This window comes from Felis catus, chromosome C2 (genome assembly GCF_018350175.1).
Source record: "Felis catus isolate Fca126 chromosome C2, F.catus_Fca126_mat1.0, whole genome shotgun sequence".
NCBI lineage: Eukaryota > Metazoa > Chordata > Mammalia > Carnivora > Felidae > Felis > Felis catus.
In genome coordinates, this window is record NC_058376.1 from 53640918 (window position 1) to 53663003 (window position 22086).

General features: G+C 35.9%; 1 long non-coding RNA gene across 1 annotated transcript in view; it reads right to left on the reverse strand.

The window, feature by feature from the left end:
• LOC123379939 overlaps window positions 1-16274 on the reverse strand; it is a 51229-nt gene extending 34955 nt beyond the window's left edge. The window contains exon 1 of the long non-coding RNA XR_006585021.1: window positions 14869-16274. This is a non-coding gene — a long non-coding RNA (uncharacterized LOC123379939). The remainder of the gene's footprint in view (window positions 1-14868) is intronic.
• Window positions 16275-22086: the final 5812 nt, after the last annotated feature.

The window sequence follows — 22086 nt, forward strand, 5'->3', positions numbered from 1 at the left end:
TAACTTTAATTTGAATGGAAGTTCCACCTCTTCTTCATACGTATTTTAAAATGCAATTTACGTAAGATTATTTTGGACGCTCACATAAACATAATTTTCTCCAACAACATTTAAGTGAAAATGTGACTCATGACCATGCCACTTCTGTGCTTAAAGTCCTGAAACAGCTCCACATTCCACTCTGAGTAAGATCAAAGTCCTCACAATGATCTTGTGTGACCTGGAAACTGCTTGCTCTCCCTCTCACTCACTCTATGCCAGTCCCTTTGGTCTCTTGGCTACTCTTCAAACAAACTGGGTACCTTCCTCCATTAAGGCTAATATTGGTTATTTCTTCTGTACAGAACCTTCTTCAACATTTCAACATAATTGATTTCCTCTTATTCAAGCATTTGTTAGAAGATATTAGTAAGGCCAACTCTGATCTATTTAAATATGATCCCTCCACTGACCCACCATTCTTGTTTTCTTCCTCTTCTTCAACTTACATACTTTGCCAATAATCATCTTCTAACACAGTAGAAAACTATATGTAATGTATTTTTAAAATTTTATAACTCATTCTGATAAAGTGTTAGCTTCTGGAGAGCAGGAATGTTTGTTTTGTTCACTGTTGAATCCCAAGCATCTAGTTCAGTGTTTAAATAATTAATTGTCTAAATACTTAAGTATCTAATAATTAATATTTGTTGAATGAAAGAATGAATGAATGAATGAAAGTATCTTCACATTCTCCAGCCAAAATTGGTCTCTAAATAGCCATCTTGTGTTTCAGAGCTGCAGTGTAAAAAGTCGGTAACTTCTCTAGTTGACCATCTTTCACCAGGGAAACATAATGAATATAATTCTGCCAGGGCATATTTCTGCTAAATGTTTAGAGCAACTACTAGTTTAATACTGTGTTTTATTGTTGAAGTCTGATGAGGGTGATTTTATAAAATGTCAATTAAACAGGATGAAGTAGACATTCTTTAAGTCATATACAATCCTATTATCTTTGATAAGAGTAGATGGTAAAGAGCACATCTCTGAGACAGTAAAAATTAACACAATTATGTGTTCTTTGAAATTATATCTGTCTCATCTTTGAATAAAACCCCTCATAAGCTTGACACTTATAAACTCTGAATAAATATTTGTTGATACAAAATGCATTTCAAAAGTGTTTCTCTAGTATCTATGTAAGTGTCAAGGATTCTGGACTTTTGCTGCTGAGATATAGATCTCTGGTGGTTCCATATCCTCTTCTATCCAATGAAGAATTTTCACTAAATGACTTCAGGGCTCCCGTTCTATCAATTTTTTTCTTATTTAACATTTCTGCTTGATTAGAGAATTTCTTAGATAAAAGAACATTAGGAGAAAGATTAATGAACATTTTCCTTCAAATTGCCATGCTTCAATTATACCTCTCCTCAATCTGTGGCTTAAAGAGATATTCTCTTCACTTCAGTTGAAACTACAAGCACCATGCTGAAAGAATCTCATCTCCTTGTTTTAATATTATACCCCAAAAGGAAAAAGGTTTATACCATGAACAGATATTAATGCTTGGCTGGATTTCATCAATGACAAGAAAATAATAAATTCCACACTTTCCAGGTTTGTGGCTAGTGCACAATATTGTATATTACAGAGTGGTATTGTATCTAAAGAAAACAGTGTGAACCAAAAATGGAGTGACAGCCCTTAAATTGGATCTAGCTTTTGAGAATTTAATGGAAAAATTCTAGAATCAGAGAAAGTTAAAGAAAAATATTTAATCAAAAACATCTTCCTTTTTCCATTGTCCCTTTGTCGTGATGTTAAACTTACATATTTGATTCAAAGCTATTCCCTCAATCTCACTTAGGTAGCCATAAGGTTGTCATAAGGCAATTGAAAGTTTAAATTCTTTTAGTTCTGACTTCTCTCAAAACATTTCAATCAAAAGGATGATTTTTAAAAGGTCCTGCTATGGTCTGAATGTGTCTCCCCAAAATTCATATGTTGAAACCTAACCCCTAAGGTGACTGGCATTAGGTGGTAAGGTCATTGTAATGTGAGTAGGTGATGAGGGTGGCATACTCATGAATGGGACTAGTGCCTTGTAAAAGAAGCCCTACAGACCTCCCTAGCCCCTTATGCTATGTGAGGATACAATGAGAAATTTGCAACCCAGAAAAGGACCCTCAGACGACCATACTCTCACCCTGATACTGGGCTTGTAGCCTCTGCAACTGTAAAAACTAAATTTCTGTTGCTTAACAACCACCCAGTCTGTGGTATTTCATTATGGCAACCCGGACAGACTAAGACAGGCCCCCACTACTATCACCATTTCATGAATGCTTATCAATATTCACTAGGACTCATGAGATTTCTTTCTTAGAATACGATAATTCTTGGCTGCCTATATGGTCTCGAAAGTAGATTATAGGGGATAGCAATTGCATTAAGGCTTCTTCCACATATTCCTACATTGGCAGCCAAAATCCATCTCCCAATCATGAGGACAAAATAAATGGTATTTCTGCTTCCTAAAGACTGAGGAATAAATTAATTCAGTTAATATTTATTTCTTTTTCCAGTGCTAGGCCCCAAATCAGTGCTGTCTGGTAGAACTTTCTGCAATGAATAAACTGTTCTAAATCTTCATTATCCATTATGGTAGTCACTGACCACATGTGGCTGTTGAGGAGTTGGTGTGTGATCAGTGTGACTAAGAAACTAAATTTTAATATAACTTTAATTAATTTTAATATAACTTTACTTAGCTACATGTATGTGGCTAGTGGTTACCATATAGGACAGTGCAATTCTAGAGATATATGTCTGAGCAGGACCAACAGAAGTTGTGCCAGCAAAAGTTCATAGTCTAATGGAAAATTAAAATAGCAAAGGAGAATAAGTAGAGCAAATGCTTGATACAGCGTCATTCTCAACTGTTGCTATTTGAAATGAAGTAGAAGTCACTGGCAGCAAGAAGTATCCAAATCTTGATGACAGGGAACAATGTCTTCATTTGAATACTTCTAACAAATATGATACATATACATAAAACTCCAAGAAATATTGAAATATATCAGAAAGTGCTCCCCATAAAAAATCTGCTCCTGACCACCTTGCTATGGTCATCATCTAGTTTTTGGCAACATAACTGGCATCACCAGGGATAGGAAACAAGTCAATTTTAGGTCAATATAAAGAAGACATTTCTTTTTTTTAAGTTTCTTTTTTTATTTTGGGAGGAGGGATGTGCTGCGAGCCGGGGGTGTGCAGAGACAAAGGAAGAGAGAGAATCCCAAGGAGGCTCTGTGCCTCTCACAAACCATGAGATCATGATAGGAGCCAAAATCAAAGGTATAATGCTTAACCAACTCAGCTACCCAGGTGCTGCTAAGGAAGACATTTCTAACTAAGTTATTTAAAACAGGATGGTGATTTTCTTACCACTACAATTGGTCAAGCAGAGATTAGATGATAAATTTGAATAATAGTTTAGGATGACTCATGTATCACGAAGGAATTTGGATTAGAGATTGGATAATTTTTTTCCCCAAATCTGGTGCTTAGTTGCTTTGTATAAACGGTCCTAGGGACACTGTCCAAAGGCAGTGGACTAGATATTTCAATCTTAAGAACCATGATTATCTAACCTCCTCTGGTCAATGAATTAATATGGATTAAAGTAAAATTACTTTTTTCACTAGTGTTAATGACAGTAATATATCATAGTTGTTATAGATTAAATGAGATACTAAAACTTCATCAAAAAATGAAAATTAAAACTAAAAACTAAAGCTAAGTAGAAAACACTTAGCCATTCAATGTAATTGTTTTTTTCTATCCTTTAATAACATGAACACACTAAATAAATTTATTTGTGAAGATAATAAAAGTGATAAATATGTAAATTTGACTTCTAAATCCCTTCCACACTTTCCCTCTTTGTAGTCTCCAGATGTACATATTTATGGCTGCTTGTATTGTTGCTGTTGTTCAGGAGAGGTTTTATTTGAAACAGAGGGAGGGGAGAAAAAAGGGGGAAGGAGATTGTAAAAGCTAATCAGAAAGAAAGGAAGGAAGGAATTTGCCCATGCTGAAGTAATGATGTTTAGAGAAGATAAATGTCAAACCTGCTTTTAAGGATTATGAGAGGAAATTATTACTTTTTTTTTCAGTTTTTAAATTTAATTTTGAAAGAGAGAGCACAAGCCAGGGAGGGGCAGAGACAGACGGAGGCAGAGGATCCAAAGAAGCAGCTCAGTGCTGACAGCAGTGAGGTGCTAGCTCAACTCACTAGCCAGCCGTGAGACCGTGATGAACTCAGAAGCTCAACCCACTGAGCCACCCAGGTGCCCCGATGAAGAAATTATTTAACCAAAGACACTAACCATATTTCAAGGTATTGTTCCCTATGAAAACTCCTCTAAAAATGGAATGCTTTCAGGGGTGCCTGGGTGGCTCAGTTGGTTAAGTGTCCTACTTTGGTTCAGGTCATACTCTCCCTCAGGTCATGATCTGGAGGTTCCTGAGTTGGAGCTGTGCATGGGGCTGTCTGCTATCAGCACAGAGCCCGCTTCAGCTTCCATTCTTCTGTCCCTACCCTATGTCTGCCCCTCCCCCCACCCATGCCTGTTCCTGCTCGCTCTCGTGCTCTCTCTCTCTCTGTCTCTCAAAAATAAACTTTTAAAAAAAGAGGTTAGAGTGGGAGAGAGCCAAAGCATAAGAGACTCTTAAAAACTGAGAACAAACTGAGGGTTGATGGGGGTGGGAGGGGGGGAGGGTAGGTGATGGGCATTGAAGAGGGCATCTTTTGGGATGAGCACTGGGTGTTGTATGGAAACCAATTTGACAATAAATTTCATATATTAAAAAATAAAAATAAAGAAATAAACTTTTAAAACAAATATAAAGCTTTCGACAGACCAAAGCCAGATTTTGTGAGTAGATCAAAACACTGTGCTTGTGTTAATGACCTCATTTTACCTTACATTCTTTTCTTCAGCTATTTGCAGTGCACTGCATTTCAAAATGGAAGATCCGCTTTGTCAGGCGGAAAAGGTAACTGAGCTTATGCAAGACGCCTATTTGGCTGCAATGTGTTTCATTTCTGAGCTAACTGATGGAGAAGATGGTATGATTGTGTAGGGATGGGCTGTTCTCCAGGGAATGAAGAAAGAGAGACAGGGAGAGATGGAGGGAGAGGAAGAGGGACACTTGATAATCTAATTAGAAAAACCAAGGAGCAGAATGAGAAGGAAAATCAAAACCTGGGTGGTAATAAATAAGGAATTACCTATGTAGAATGGTCTAATGGGATATGTAATTCAAATACATTAGGGCAAAGACAGCATTAGAGGAGACAGTAAATTTGGCTTATTTGAATGATACAGGAACTCAGCAGTACACAGGGACAGTGACAAGTCAGGAGCTGAAGAATGATGTCTTAACACTTGGGAAAATTTACCCTTTTTTTCTTAAATCACACATAAATGCCTTCTTGCCTCTGCATAAGTTTCTTTGAGAGATCAGAAATAACTTCTTAACTGAATTGATCTGAATTTGGTCAATATTACTTTCTCCTTCCAGTAAAAAAAAGAAAAAGCAGTTCTGGGTGTTCTTCAAGGAATTTAAAGAAAATATTTGGTTTCTTTAAAACCTTTGGGGGTAGTTTGAGAACAAACTGAAATACTGTTAATATATTTACAGACATCTTTTCTTTGATACTCTCACTATCCCATGAAGTAAACAGAGTAAATTTCATTGTCCACATTCATTGTAAAGAGAATTAAGGAAAAACTAAAATAAATGGCTAATATAATGATTTATGTTCATGATTATTTACCAAATCAGTGACAAAAATGTCACTTTAATACTTTTATAAAGGGGAACAATGAATAGAAAGTTGTTTTTTTTACCATTCCCTTCAAACTTTCAAAGCTACCTCCTAACATGCTTTAAGAAATGGGTGTATGCTTTTTGTCAAAGAAGTCAGATATAATTTGACAATCCCTATTTATATCCCTGTATCTAACCCTATTTAAGAAATACAGAAGCAGAGAGACTAGTTGATTTCTTCCCCTGCAAGTTTTTTCTGCTTTCTTTAAATCTTTGGTTGGTTGGTTGGTTTTGTTTGTTCATTTTTTTCTCCTTAGGGTAGTTTGATGTGTGTGGGTTTTCTGTCTTCCTTTGGTTAATAAAATGAAATCCAATATTAGATTTGTATTATTGATAGTACTGCTATGTAAAAATTTACATTTTCATCAGGATATAGGAAGCTTAATAGACCATGACCCTTAATAAAATAATAAAATAAAATGATGGGGCTTTAATAATTACGTGTTCACTTTTAGAGTGGCAGCCAAGACTGTTTTCATGGTGAGGCATTACTAATGTCACTATTCATCTTTCTGTCCTAATTTTCTGTAAATTCGTATTTGAAAAGCCTCAATTATCTAATGAAATCATTTGGAAGTTATTTATTAAAATGTGTAGTTTTCTACAAAACACTCTGGTTTTCCCTTTCATACTGTCAATAGAAATCTGTTCTCCACCAAGGTTTAATGTACATCAATGAATAGCCCTGGAGATAATTCTTTGCCCTTTGGACAATTTTTCATAGCAGAGGGCAGTGCTGTTTGAATTTAAATGACGCTGCACTTGAGGCCAACAGTAATAAGCAAGTTCTCCTAGACTTTCATTACTTTTTTTTATCATCTGAATATAATCATAAGCATTTGATGCTAGCTCCCACAGCCTTCATGTGAATTATAAATATCACATTTAAGTTTCCCTTTAGAAGAGAAGCAAGATTTCTGTTGCGGATGAAGCAGTGAATACAGTGAAATAACATGATCTGTTTACCAAAAGTGCTTGCCATCGGAAGAAAGCAAATGCCTCGAAAATGGGAATTGGCTTGACAACTCATTATTTAAAAAAAAAAAAAGAAAAAGAAAAAGAAATCTTGTCTACACCATGGGATGCATTTCTGAATACAGAATTAACCTATTAGCCCACTGTCAAAATAAAGCTTCCAACTGAATGCCCAATTACCTACTCAAAAGACCCCCACAAATCACTTGGGCAAAGGCCTTTATGAACAGACCTACCTGAAGGTCAACAGTGGAAGTCTATGATGCAATATGGGGAGGCAAACACACAGAGAATTCAAAACACCCTCCTTTTTATTTCCTCAGTTCCAAACAAAAGGACCCTTTTTTATCTACAATTAATGCCACATCTATCCCAGCACAGGCACACCTCAGAGGTGTTGAGGGTTTGGTTCCAGACAACCACAGTAAAGCAATACCACAATTAAAAGAGTCAAATGAATTTTTTGGTTTCCCAACACATATAAAAGTTACATTTTATACTGTACTGTGGTCTAGTAAGTGTGCAAGAGCATTATTTCTAAAAAACAAACAAAAAAATGCAGATATCTTAATTAATAAATACTTTGACGCTAAAAAATGCTAACCATCATCTAAGCTTTCAGTGAGTCGTTATCGCCACTCACAGATTACCATAACAAATATAATAATAATGAAAAAGTTTGAAATACTGCAAGAATTTCCAAAAGATGACAGAGACACGAAGTGAGCAAATTCTGTTGGAAAAAAAATGATACTGACAGACTTGGTCAACACAGAGTTGCCACAAACCTTCAATTTGTACAAAATGCAGTATCTGCAAAGCACAGTGAAATGAAGCACAATAAAACAAGGTATGCCTGTGGACTTTTTTAGTGCATTATTTTATTTTATTTTTAAAGTTTATTTTATTTTATTTTATTTTATTTTATTTTATTTTATTTTATTTTATTTTGAGAAAGAGAGAGAGCAGGGAAGGAGCAGAGAGAGAATCTCAAGCAGGCTCCTCACTGTCAGCACAGTCTGACAGGGCTCAAACCCACAACCTGTGAGATCATGATATGAGCCAAAATCAGGAGTCAGATGCTTAACTGACTGAGCCACCCAGGTGCCCCAGTATGCCTATTAGATTTTAATTACAACAGTGGAATTGCATAAAGACTATGTCTGCCACCAGCAGAATTTATTCTCTCTAAGCCCTAAGAAATCCTACCAGACAAGTAAAATAAGTCAAGGATAAATAAATAATCCACTCTAAAGTACACTGCCCTTGATTTAGGTGATTGTCCAAGCCTTGATATCACTACTTGCTGTACGCACATGGCCTATCGTTCTCTGTTCTAGCTAGATTTTTGGTGATGCATCTAATTTAAGTAATGAAAGCCCTGATTATGCCCCCTGCTCATCTGATTTTATGTATGCTTATGCATAAACATGGCATTGTAAAAAAAAATGTATCTAAGTAAAGGTTATCAGCCTTTAAAAATTGTAATGAGGCTACCAGGTGAAAAAACAAATAAAAAGGGTTATAACTTGAATTTTATGCAAAAATAATGCAAAATTTCTCTATCTGGAGGTACCACCTTAAATCACTTCTGCTCTGTGAAGACTTTAATTCAGTGTAGCAAAAATACTCTTCAGTTTCCCCCAAAGCTTCCATTTTACCTGGATTAAACTTCAACCTGCCTGCTTTCATTTTATTTCACAGTCACTCAAACACTGAGGGAAATGTGAGAACCAATTTTAAAAGTGTACACCTCAGTGACATTAATAATGATCTACAGGAGTTCCATTTCATCTTAAATTGACCAAGACAATATTCAGGTCAGAAGATCATGAGATCATGAGATCATGAGCAAACGGGTAATTCCCCACATATATCTGACTGATCAATACTTGTGTAAGAAAATTGGTACTATCTTTGTAAAATGTTGATATAGTTAAAATATTGAGCCCAAGAATGAAATTGTCTCTGCTCAGATCTTGAGTTTGCCATTTGTTTGTTCAGTGACACTGGGAATCTAAATCTCAACTCCTCATCTGCAAAATGAGGATCACAACAGTGCCTATTTCAAATGGTAATTGAAGTTTGTGAAATAATTTCAGTTGACTAATTGTGATAGAAACCATAAGGGTCTCAGGTTCTTAGCATACTGCCTGGCAAAACAGTGAGCATGTGTTAAGTGTTAGTTAACTTCTTGTTGTTTTTTTCTGTTTTTTGTTTTTAGGAAACTGTTATATTGGTAACTAGACAAGACCCAAATATTTTAACCAATTTCTTTGTTCCATTCTTCCAGATACCACCTCCATTGTGCTCAACCTTCTAAGCTGCTTTATTTTAACTAATTAATTGATATTAGGAATAATCAAGTTTCGGTGAAGGACACAGGTATGTCTTAGGGCATTTTATGTTCTGATCTAACTCAGAAGTTACCAAATGGTTTTCTATAAATGGACAGACAGAAAATATTTCAGGCTTTGAGAGCCACAGAGTCTCTGTTTCAATCAAGTCTGCCATTATAGGGCAAGTAGCTTTAGATGATATATAGGTGATACACACACATATAGGTGTGGCTCTGTTCCATAAAACTTAATCAGTGCAAACTGAATTTGAATTTCATGATTTTCATGTGTCACAAAATATTACTCATCTTTTGAGTTTCTTTTCAACCTTTAGAAAAACAAAGCAAATATAGTCTTAGTCTACACACAGATTGGAGGGGAGCAGTATTTAGCCCTCAGGCTATAGTTTATCTAACTGTTAAAGCCACTATTTCTGCTAAGATTGTTTAAATGCTGTATCTTGCATTCAAAGAGCAATTATATATAAATTCTTTCAAAATTCTTGACTATTCAGTAGTCAAATTAATGAAAATATCATATTAATGGTCTAGTATTATATTGTAATATTAACAGTCCTAAGAGTGAACAATGTTAGTTAGATGTTATGAACACAATTTGGCACATTCCTTAATTTTATTTCCCCTGAAATGTAGAAATAAAGGGAAATCTAGACATTACTACTGAGGTTGTTCACTCTGAGAGAGACAGAGAGAATGTAAACCAGCTTACTTGATCAATTTAATGAAATGTCAATTCTGGAGTTGTCCAATGACATAGCCATTGGAAGAACTGAGGGAGGCAAGATATTTGGAAAGAAAAAAGGGTCTGTCCAGAGGAAAACTCTGATCTTGATTGAGATAGGGAAAAGGACTGGATGTGGATAATCAAATTGGACATTTCAACTTTGGTATCCAACACTGTCTGGTCAATTAATTGTGTGGCTTTGTTTGAGAATTTGGATTGTTCCAGATGGAAAAATAAATGGGACAGATCATCCAATGAATAAAGGAACTCTATTAACTATACATCTATGCTCTATGAAAAATCTCTTGAAGATTCTAGAGTATATTAAGTACCACCCGATATTTATGTTGTCTTGGGGTTCCCCAACACAGAGAACGAGAAAAGAAGAGGAAGATACTAAGAGGGGAAATGGAAGACAGATCAATGTAAATGGGACCTATACAAGTTTATATCTGGAACTTCTAGAGCCTGATTATCATTAAGATCATTCAAGAATTTCATCTTTGTTGTGTTAACTTGGAAGAGGTTCAAGTTTAGAATACAGATGAATTGCTTAGGAGAACACTCATAGTTCCCTAAAATACACACAGGCAAACTACAATCCAGGAGTTAAATCAACTCACCTCTTTTTGTTGTAAATGAGGTTTACTGGAAGACAGCCATGACTATCCATTTACGTATTAATTATGACTATTTTTGTGCTTTGATAGCAGAGTTGACCAATTTTGACAGAGATTCTATGGTCTAAAATATTTCCTACCTGGTTCTTTACAGAGAATGTTTATATCCCGCCCTAAAATCTTACTATTCCAAGTGCATTCTGTAGACCAACAGCATCTGCATCACAAGAAAAATGGCTAGAAATGCAAACTCTTAAGCACCCCCTTCAAATCTAGTGAATCAGAATCTACGTTTTAACATGATCCCCAAATGACATAATATCAATGACTGAAAAGAACTGCCCTAAAATAATTTCTTTTTGTTGACATATACATGAAATGAGATGTAGGGGGACATGATGTTTACCATTTGTGAACAGTCCCATTTCTGGCATGCATTTGTGAAGATTAGACGTTTATTGCTCTCCCAACTGGATGAAACTTTGGTATTCATAAAAGTTACATTTCATAATCCTCAATCCAAACTTCTGATATGAAGATTATTATATCAAGAGGTCAAAACAAAGGCTGAAATATATGTAGCAATAGAATATTCTAATAACTCATAAATTACCATCTATGAGTCTTGAAAAGAAGGTCTCCTTTAAATTACCAACAGGCAATGAATGTGCTACAACTAGCATGTGAGTTCACGTTCAGAAACTGTCTCATTTAAATGCTGTTCAGCTACAATAATAATATTTTTAAAACTGTTTACAGTTTTGTAGTTTAATCAATCTGAAGAGTTTTATTTTTATACTTCAGTCTCTTAATCAGATGTAAAGACAGAACTTGCATCTCATTAGTACAAGTACATGTTAAAAAGGAAAACACAGAAATGCGCTTTCTTGGCTGATGGACATGTAGCTCTATTTAATAGATACTTTATATTTAAGTATTTTATTATTAAGCTTAGTTCAGTATAAAAGCACATTTTCAATGTCATGAATACATAGCATGAATGATGTGACAAGCAATTTGCATTTATATAGCACCTTTCAAAGGTTTAGGAATGCAAAGCAAAGCATAAATGCTTGTGTAACTTTGCAATTAAGAATTCACTTCTAATTACTCCTACTTAAATGTGCAGTCTCTTTTTAATCACAACATTTTTACACCTGTGGGTAAGTGCTCTGACAGAGCCTTAGCCTTATCTCCAAAGCATGCAAACTGCATGACTGGGTTTTGTAATGAAAGCTATGTTTGCCAGGGGGGAAATGATCACAGTCATGTAGTGCCAGTAACAATATTAAAAACATAGCTATATTTAAAGGCATTATTCTTTTAGGTTATGTACTCATTCATATCAATACCCCCCACCCCCCAAAACACACAAACGCATGTCCAGCTCTGGAGCAGGCACGAGTTTTAGGCCCGGATACACTTCTGCTACCACCAGGAAGTCAAGAGATGAGATCTGAAAACCAGCTTGTAAACGTATGCTTGCCTGTAGTAAATCTTCAGCTACTGGAGCTACAATTGCTAGCATGTGTGAGATTCCTAGTTTTCTTGTATAACCAAGGGACCAGTAAATAATACGATGTTTTTAAAAAATGATATCCTGCTACTAGGGGAAAGCACAATTCAGCTGCAACATATGGTTCTGGAGGGCTACAGACTCGTAAATGGGGTTGAGGAAAGGAAAGCAATTCTGGGAAGGTGGTTGTAACTAAAGAGAAGGCCCTGGTGACAACCATCTACATAACCGACTGCAGTAAAGCATGAAGCTCCATTTTCAAAAGCTGATTAGAAAGAAGATTTATTAAGAACCTATGATGATCTGGGGACCAGTGTAACACAAATAGACAAGGCATGGATCCTGCGCCTTGAAAGGCTGCCAATAAGCAGCAGAACCGGGTGAGCCAAGAAGCAAATACTGGCAAATTCATAGTCAGTCATGAAAAATTAGAAGAAATCAGAAGTTCCTGGATTTTCAATAAAGTATTAATTGTGTGAAAAGGAACTCTAAAATTGTCCACTTTAAAAATAAATATCGAGTCCTTCCAAGATACCAGATATTGTGTTCATCTCAGATGATTAAAATGAAAACAATCACAGCAATAATAACAACAACAATAATAATAAAGATGATGATCATAAAGGGGTCTTGGGGAAATCACATAACACTTCCTGCATTCAGGAGAGTCACAGGATAGAGGGCATGGGAGAAATAACTAAACACTATAATGTATTCTTTTATAAGCTTGTGTGGAGTGCTCCGAGAGCAGAGAACAGGGAATATTTAATTCTGCTGGTCTTTGGGAAAGGCTTCAGAGAAACAAGGACATTTCAGGAGAAATGTGAAATACTAGTAGGATTCTGCCGGCCACAATGTTGGTGAGAGAGAGAGTAATATCAGGGAGTAGGAACATTCCAATATGAATATTCACACAAATTCTTTGTATGACCCTTGACTTCATACCTAAGCATTGTCGTTGTTACCACGTTAATTGGGAGTACAGGTTCAAAAGTCAAATTGTCTCTATTCAAGTCTAAATGTGTGACTTTGGACAAGTTACTTAACCTGCCTGAGTCTCAGTTTCCTCACCTGTGTAATGGGGAACAGATAGAATATACCTCTGAGGATCACTGTAAGAACTTAACAGCACTTTTTTTGACATATGACTAACATTTAGTAAATACTAGCTGTTTGTTTTGTTTTGTTTTGTTTTACTTCTGTATCTTTTCAGGTAAAGCTAGAGCCATTACCAGTATATGTGAATGAAGCATGAAAATAAGCCCCCCCTCCCCCCACCTAGTACTTTAGGAAGCCCATCTGTTGCTAGTTTCTGATGGGAAAGATGATGGTGCTGCCATTTGAAAAGTAAAACACAATACCCTTTAAGTCTGCTTCTTTTCCCACTCCCATTTCCAGTACACATATTTAGTCTTTACAATTATCATTATGAGGAAGATAGTATTATTATTATATCCACTTTACGAATGGGGACTGAGCCTAAGAAATCAAATGATTCTGCAACTTCAAGAGCCAGGAACTCGTGAAGCCATGATTAACATTTAGGTGTTCTAACTAGGGAAACCAAGTATTAACCACTTTACTGAAATGTCCTAAGATAGTTTGTTCCAAAATAATCACCCCTCAGGAACTGAAGCATCAAAGTAGCTCAGATTCCATTTCCAGCAGGGGTGGGGGTGAGGGGTGGCCTAGAAATTCTGAAAGACTCCTCTAACTAAAATCCTTAAAAATACTGGATTGAAAAACTTTTGGTGAGTTTGTCACAAATGGAAGGAATCTGCAGAAAGCAAGAATTATGTGAAAACAGGGATACTAGGGAGATAAATGATCCATGAAAAGTTTTCAACAAGAAAATTTCTATTGACTCTGGGAGATTTTAAGCTACAATTTTGACGGCCACATAGTGTAGGAGACAGAGGTAAAGACCAAAGTTCACCAAACATGAGTAGCCTAATAGATAATTTCCTTATATAACTAAGGTCCTCAGAGGAAATCAGGAAAGAAGTAACAAGAGCCCATTTGCCAGGGCTATATGACTCCATAATACACAGCACAAAGAACTGGAATCGATGAGACAATGATTAAGATACTTAGGAGCCATTTTGCTAGTTTCTTCCATGCTGACAAACCAACAGAATTGTTCATGCAGTAGCGTTCTTTTATTTGTCTTCATCCAAAATCTTACTACATGAATACCAGACTGCTATTGTATGGAAAGTTACTTGAACTTTCACTGTAGACTTATTGGCTAACCAATACTAATTTCTGACAATAACAACTACAACAACAAACATACCAGAAAGAAGAATCAGTCTCCAGCCTTATACATTTTTTTTATCTATTATCTAGAAATGCTCGCCAGACTTAGTAATTTTGTTTCAGAACTAACATTCTTAATTTAAATGAATTTTAGAAGTTAAAATTAATTCTCAATGAACTTTTGGCTTTATATTTTCTCAAATAGACAGCACCCCAAATCTCACTCCAATGATATCTCTCCATGTCATTTTTTGTTAATTACAGGTATACCTCAGACATATTGTGGGTCAAATTCCAGACCACTGCAATAAAGTGAGCATCACAATAAAGCCAATCAAATATTTTGGTTTCCAGTGCATATACGAGTTATGTTCACCTCACACTTGTCTGTTCAGTGTACAACAGCATTAATTCTAGAAAAACAATGTAGATACCTTAATTAAAAATTACTTTGTTGCTAAAAAAATGACTTTTTTTTACCATTATGTGAGCTTTCAGTGAGTCATAATCTTGTGATGGTGGAGGGTCTTACCTCAATGGTGACGGTCACTGACTGATCAGGGTGGCATTTGCCGAGGGCTGGAGTGTCTGTGGCAATTTCTGAGAAGACAACAATAAAGTTTGCTGCATTAACTGACTTTTCCTTTCACAAACAATCTCTCCATAGCATGTGGTACAGTTTGACAGCATTTTGCCCTCAGTAGAACTTCTTTCAAAATTGGAATCAATCCTCTCAAATGCTGCCACTGCTTTATCAATTAAGTTTATGAAATATTCTAAATCCTTTGTTGTCACTGCAACAATCTTCATAGCAGCTCCATAGTTTCTATCTCAAGAAACCACTTTCTTTGTTCATCTATAGGAAGCAACTCTTCAATCACTGAAGATTTATCAAGATGTTGAGGCAGTTCAGTACATCTTCAGTCTCCACTTCTAATTCTAGATCTTTTGCTCTTTCCTCCACATCTGTGTTACTTCATCCACTGAAATCTTGAACTCCTCAAAGTCATCCATGAGGGTTGGGATCAACTTCTTCCAAACTCCTGTTGATGTTGATATTTTGACCTTATTCCATAAATCATGAATGTTCTTAATTGTATATGAAATGTTGAATCCTTTCCAGAGATTTTAATTGACTTTGTCCAGATCCACCATGTGAATCACTACCTATGGCAGCTATAGCCTTATGAAATGTGTTTCTTAAATAATAAGATTTGAAAGGTGAGAGTACTCCTTGATCCATGGGCTGCAGCTTGGGTACTGGGTTAGCAGGCATGAAAACAACACTAATCTCATTGTACATCTCTATCAGAGTTCTTGTGTGACCAGGTGCATTAACAATAAGCAGTAATATTTTGAAAAGAATTTTTTTTTCTTAGCAGTAGATCTCAACAGTGGGCTGAAAGTATTCAGTAAACCATGTTGTAAACAGACACACTGTTATCCAGGCTTTGTTGTTCCACTTATAGAGCATAGGCAGAGTAGAATTAGCATAATTCTGAAAAGCCCTAGGATTTTCATAATGGTAAGTAAGCACGGGCTTCAATTTAAAGTCACCAGCTCCATTGGCCCCTCATAAAAAAGTCAGCCTGTCCTATAAAGCTTTAAGCCAGGCATTGACTTCTCCTCTCCAGCTACAAAAGTCCTAGCTGGCATCTTCTTCCAATAGAAGGCTGTTTCATCTCCATTGAAATTCTGTTGTTTAGTGTGGCCACCTTCATGATTGGTCTTAGCTAGATCTTCTGCATAACTTGCCTCAGTTTCTACATCAGCACTTGCTGCTTCACCTTACACTTTTATGTTATGGAAATGGCCTCTTTCCTTAAGCTTCATGAACCAACTTCTGTTTGCTTCAAACTTTTCTTCTGCAGCTTCTTCAGAAAAGAGTTAGGGCCTTGCTCTGGAATAGGCTTTGGCTTAAGGGAATTCTGTAGCTGGTTTAATCTTTTTTTTTTAATTATTTATTTATTTTTTAAATTTACATCCAAGTTAGTTAGCATATAGTGCAACAGTGATTTCAAGAATAGATTCCTTAATGCCCCTTAGTAATTCAGCCCATTCCCCCTCCCAAAACCCCTCTAGAAACCCTTTGTTTGTTCTCTATATTTAAAAGTCTCTTATGTTTTGTCCCCCTCCCTGTTTTTATATTATTTTTGCTTCCCTTCCCTTATGTTCACCTGTTTTGTCTCTTAAATTTCTCATATGAGTAAAGTCATATGATATTTGTCTTTCTCTGACTAATTTCATTTAGCATAATACCCTCTAGTTCCATCCACATAGTTGCAAATGGCAATATTTCATTATTTTTGATTGCCGAGTAATACTCCATTGTGTGTGTGTGTGTGTGTGTGTGTGTGTGTGTGTGTGTATCACATCTTATTCATCCATTCATCTATAGACGGACATTTGGGCTCTTTCCATACTTTGGCTATTGTTGATAGTGCTGCTGTAAACATGGGGGTGCATGTGTCCCTTTGAAACAGCATACCTGTATCCCTTGAATAAATACCTAGTAGTGTAATTGCTGGGTGGTAGGGTAGTTCTATTTTTAACTTTTTGAGGAACCTCCATACTGTTTTCCAGAGTGGCTGCACCAGCTTGCATTCCCACCAGCAGTGAAAAAGAGATCCTCTTTCTCTGCATCCTTGCCAACATCTGTTGTTGCCTGAGTTGTTAATGTTAGCCATTCTGGCAGGTGTGAGGTGGTATATCCTTGTGGTTTTGATTTGTATTTCCCTGATGATGAGTGATGTTGAGCATTTTTCATGGGTCAGTTGGCCATCTGGATGTCTTCTTTGGAAAAGTGTTTATTCATGTCTTTTGCCCATTTCTTCACTGGATTTTTTGTTTTTTCGGTGTTGAGTTTGATAAATTCGTTATAGATTTTGGATACTAACCCTTTATCTTATGTGTCATTTGCAGACATCTTCTCCCATTCTGTTGGTTGCCTTTTAGTTTTGCTGATTGCTTCCTTTGCTGTGCAGAAGTCTTTTATTTTGATGGGTCCCATTTTTGCTTTTGTTTCCCTTGCCTCTGGAGACGTGTTGAATAAGAAGTTGCTGCAGCTGAGGTCAAAGAGGTTTTTGTCTGCTTTCTCCTCAAGGATTTTGATGGATTCCTGTCTTACATTTAGATCTTTCATCCATTTTGAGTTTATTTTTGTGTATGGTGTGAAAAGTGATCCAGGTTCATTTTTTTGCATGTTACTGTCCAGTTTTCCCAGCGCCACTGGGATCTTTGTCAAAGATTAGTTGGCCATATGTTTGTAGGTCCATTTCTGGGTTCTCTATTCTGTTCCATTGATCTGGGTTTCTGTTTTTTTGCCAGTGCCATACTGTCTTGATGATTACAGCTTTGGAATACTGCTTGAAGTCCAGGATTGTGATGTCTCCTGCTTTGGTTTTCTTTTTCAAGATTGCTTTGGCTATTTCGGTTCTTTTCTGGTTCCATACATATTTTAGGATTGTTTGTTCTAGCTGTGTGAAGAATGCTGGTGTTATTTGATAGGGATTGCTGTATGTAGTTGGTTTGATATTGTGTGTAGACCACTAAAACTTTCTCCATATCAGCAATAAGGCAGCTGCACTTTCTTATCATTAGTGTGTTCACTGGAGGAGCACTTTTAATTTCCTCAAGAATTTTTCCTTTACTTTCACACTTGGCTCACTGATGCAAGAGGCCTAGCTTTTGGTCTATCTCAGCTTTGACATGCCTTCCTCACTGAGCTTTATCATTTAGCTTTTGATTTAAAGTGAGAGGAATGCTATTCTTCCTTTCTGTTCAATACTTAGAAGGCAGTATAAGCTTATTAATTGGCCTAATTTCAATATTGTTGTGTGTCAGGGAATAGGGAGGCCGGAGAACAGGGAGAGAGTCAGGGGAATAGTCAGAACACACACGACATTTATTGACTAATTTTGTCATCTTATATGGGTACTGTTCATGGCCCCCTAAAACAATTATAATAGTAACATCAAATCACAGATCATAGATCATAACAAATATAATGATAATGAAAAAGTTTGAAAATTATCAACATTACCAAAATGTGACCCAGACATGCACTGGGCAAACGCTGTCGGAAAAATGCACTGGTAGACTTTCTTACCACAGGGTTATCACAAATCTTCAATTTGTACAAAATGTAGTATCTTCAAAGTGCAATAAAGCAAAGGGCAATAAAATGCAGTATGCCTGATATGCCAGTTATATCGGAATAAATCTGAAAAAAAAATTCTTGCAAAACATAAATTAAAAACTTATACGATATGCTAGATGGCAATTATCAGATGTGCCCCAGACATCATTTGAGGACCTGCCAAGACCGTGTCAATGGTGAAGATATGCTCTTCCTCCTTGTCTTGTACAGTGGAGATCTAGTGGAAATGTAGTGGAGATCTAATGGCAGTCAGAATCACATGACAAAATATATCTATTCAATTGATTATAAAGGAAGAGTAAGGTCTATCTGAGCCCCATGCCCAGAGATGCACAAACAAACCTATAAATAGCATATGATTCCTAGAGGCATTTAAATATCACATCTACCTCAGGCGGTCACCAGAAAGATATAATACATATACTAATGAATAAACAACTGGTAGCTTTTATTCAGAGCAAACTTCTATTGCTCTATGACTATAAAGAAAGTAATTCTGAAACAAACACTGTCTTATAGCACTTTCATAGGACAAAAGAAAACAAATTGTATGTCTGAAACTAAATCCATAGAAAATCTTCCTTTCAACTATGATTTCTTTCTTTCATACATTCATGAAACATGTCATAACTGCCCAGAAATGAATGAGTTATAAAGGTCTTTTCTCCAAAGATACAATTGACCTTCATATAAGACTTCACTTATTCATTTAAAAAATTTTGTTTAAATTTAAAACTACTAAAATTATTGATGCTGGCTCTCTCAAAAGGAAGATTTCAGGGAAAAAAAACAGAAAAAAAATTAAAACCCAGTGTCTCTGAGGCTCCTACCTGATGCATAATTGAGTTGGAAACCCTTTAGGTATGCTGTTATCATTCCAGTGAATTCAGTCTACATTTGTGAGTAGAGAAGAGCCTTTGCCAGATATGGTTTCAAAAACCTCAGACCAAATATATGTAATTATTTTTTATGCACTGAACCTTTTTTTTTCTTGGAAGTAATAACCAAATGCCTGACTAAAAAAAAAAAAAAAAAAAAGACCCAAGCAAAAAAATCCATTTCACGTTCCAATTATCCAAGTTGTAGAAGAAAGTATAACTTTTAAATTATAAGCGATACAGAAATACTTCTATTATAAAAGAGAAACATCAAGTATAAGAAGGGCTTTCATTAACCAAAATTGCAAAGATGGTTTTATTCCTTGTTACTTTGAAACCATATATATAAATGAATATATATGAATACATATTGAACATATGTTAACACATAAATGCATATATGTAAACGTGCATATAAGAAAGAGTTTTGGTAGCATAAGGGGTTGGAAACAAGTGCTCCTAAAAACTCCTACATATATATGTCTATGTGGATTCAACCTTCTAGAATATATTGTAATATAATAGTAGCTACCCATTGTCAGGTCTGCATTTTGTAGAGCACTCCATGGCTTGAATTCTTTCTCCACTTACTGGGTGTAAGTTGTGAGTCACCATCTCTGTTTACAAAGTGGTGTTAAGCAAGTGTCTCATTTACAAGCACACTCTACTCATAAGCAAGCATCAGCTTTCCTCTCCGCAGTTGTAAAAAAAGTACTTATCTGAAGATGAATTTCCATTCAGCTTGAAATGCTTTGCTGTTTCTCACTTCCCTCGTTAGTGCCAAGTGATTGGCAAGTTACCCTCCAGACAGGGCACCATCTTCTATGTGTCGATTTAGAAGTAAGTGCCCAATAAAGCATAGCCAAAAGGAAATATATAAATCTGTTTTGAAATTCAATAAATTTATAAGCCATGCTACTCACCAAGGCCTGTGGGAGCATATACATCATAAAACACCGCTGTAAAGCTATAAATATTTCAAGCAGTTAGTAACGGCTGAGAGCACATCGCTGAAAGCCTGGTTAAAGCTGGGCAGTGCATGATGCCCTAGTCCGAGTTGGTACAAGGTCTTTGGAGTAGTTTGTTTTTCTAGGCAAATGAAAAGGCACAGTCCCAGCTGTTATCTAGCATTCCTTTATTTCAGGTTGCAGAGGTGCTGGAATTGCCTCAAACTCAACTCTGGTTCTGTTTATTCTCTCTCATAATCTTCTTTCCTTCTGTCACCCATTCTGTGGGGCCTGTTTCCCACCAGTTCAGATGCAAGGAAGAAATGAGCTGTGCAGGAGATGTTGTAGGAAAACTAAGGTTGGCACATGGCAGGATTGGTCTCAGCACTTTCTTGGGTTATTGTGTCTCCGCCTCAGCTTTCAATCTGGAGCGACCCCATTCTACCCACTATTTTCTTCTTGGATGCAACTGTGTTTTATTTCACTACTACTTCCTCTTTGTTTTTCTTCCTGTTGCTATATTTGGATATAGACTATATCCTAATATGGGCATTTTAGGAGTTAGCTGCTTTCTATGAGCATAGGATATTTAACAGATCAATATATTATGATCAAAAAGACCAAAGCTTACGTTATGGTCAATTCTGTAAATTTTGTCCATTTACCATCACTAATTTGGAAGTTTTATACTTTCCTGTAGTGTATTATTCTAGTATCATTCAGTTTATCAATACCTTTTTGGTGGTTATTCTAAAAATTTTGGTATACATTTAACAAAATCTAAAGTAAATTACTATCTTTACATTCTTCCTGAATAAAAATAAATCTGAGAGTATTTTAACTTCATTTAATTCCTCCCAATGTATATGCTATTTTGGTCAAATACTTCTTTGTCCCACAAATTATACATTATTGTTTTATATTATTGTTTGTTAAGATTGAACCAAATAAATATTGTGATATTTGCTCATTATTATTCATTCTTGACTCTTACACCTTCCTTCAGAGATCTTTTTGCTAAAGTGCCGCCTTTAGAAACGTCTTTCTAGTGAAGGTGTTCTGGTGATCAACTCTAACTTTGTCAAAAATGCTATAAAAATAATATAGTCTCTCTTCTTTCAGCCCTTTAAAGATACTATTTCTCATTTTTGCTGCTAATGTTGATATTAAAAAGTTAAGTGACTGTCAAACTGAAATTTCCTCTGACTCTAAATCTTGGCTTTGCTTTTGGTCATCTGCCTTTACCACATTGTCTGGTGATGGTCTTCTCTTTATTTTTTCTCCAGAGGACACAATATCTTGAATCTGACCATTGGTTTTTTCCACCAGTCTTGAACTATTCTCAGTCATTATTTTTTCTGAGATGGCTTTTCTCTCATTAGATATATGTTAGATCTTAATCTTTTCCTCTGTTTCTTCATCTCAACTTCATACATTTCATTTTTTCTTTTTGCCTTTCTGTGTTATTTTCATCTTTAGATATTTCTTCCAATGTTCTGGTGTCACATTCCCCTATGTTTTCATATGTCTTGAGACATATTTTTGTTAATACATTAGTATTTCTATTTGGTAAATACAAGGGGTGGAATTGTGGGGTCAGAGGGAAGGTAACCATTTAGCTGCGTGAGAAAGTGCCTAATTGTTAGTGCAAGTATTTGTACTATTTTATATTCCCACAAGAGATTACTTCCACCTCTTAAGACTTAATAGTATCAGTACTTCTTACTTTAGCCATTCTAGTGATCTAACATTGTATTTCACTATGA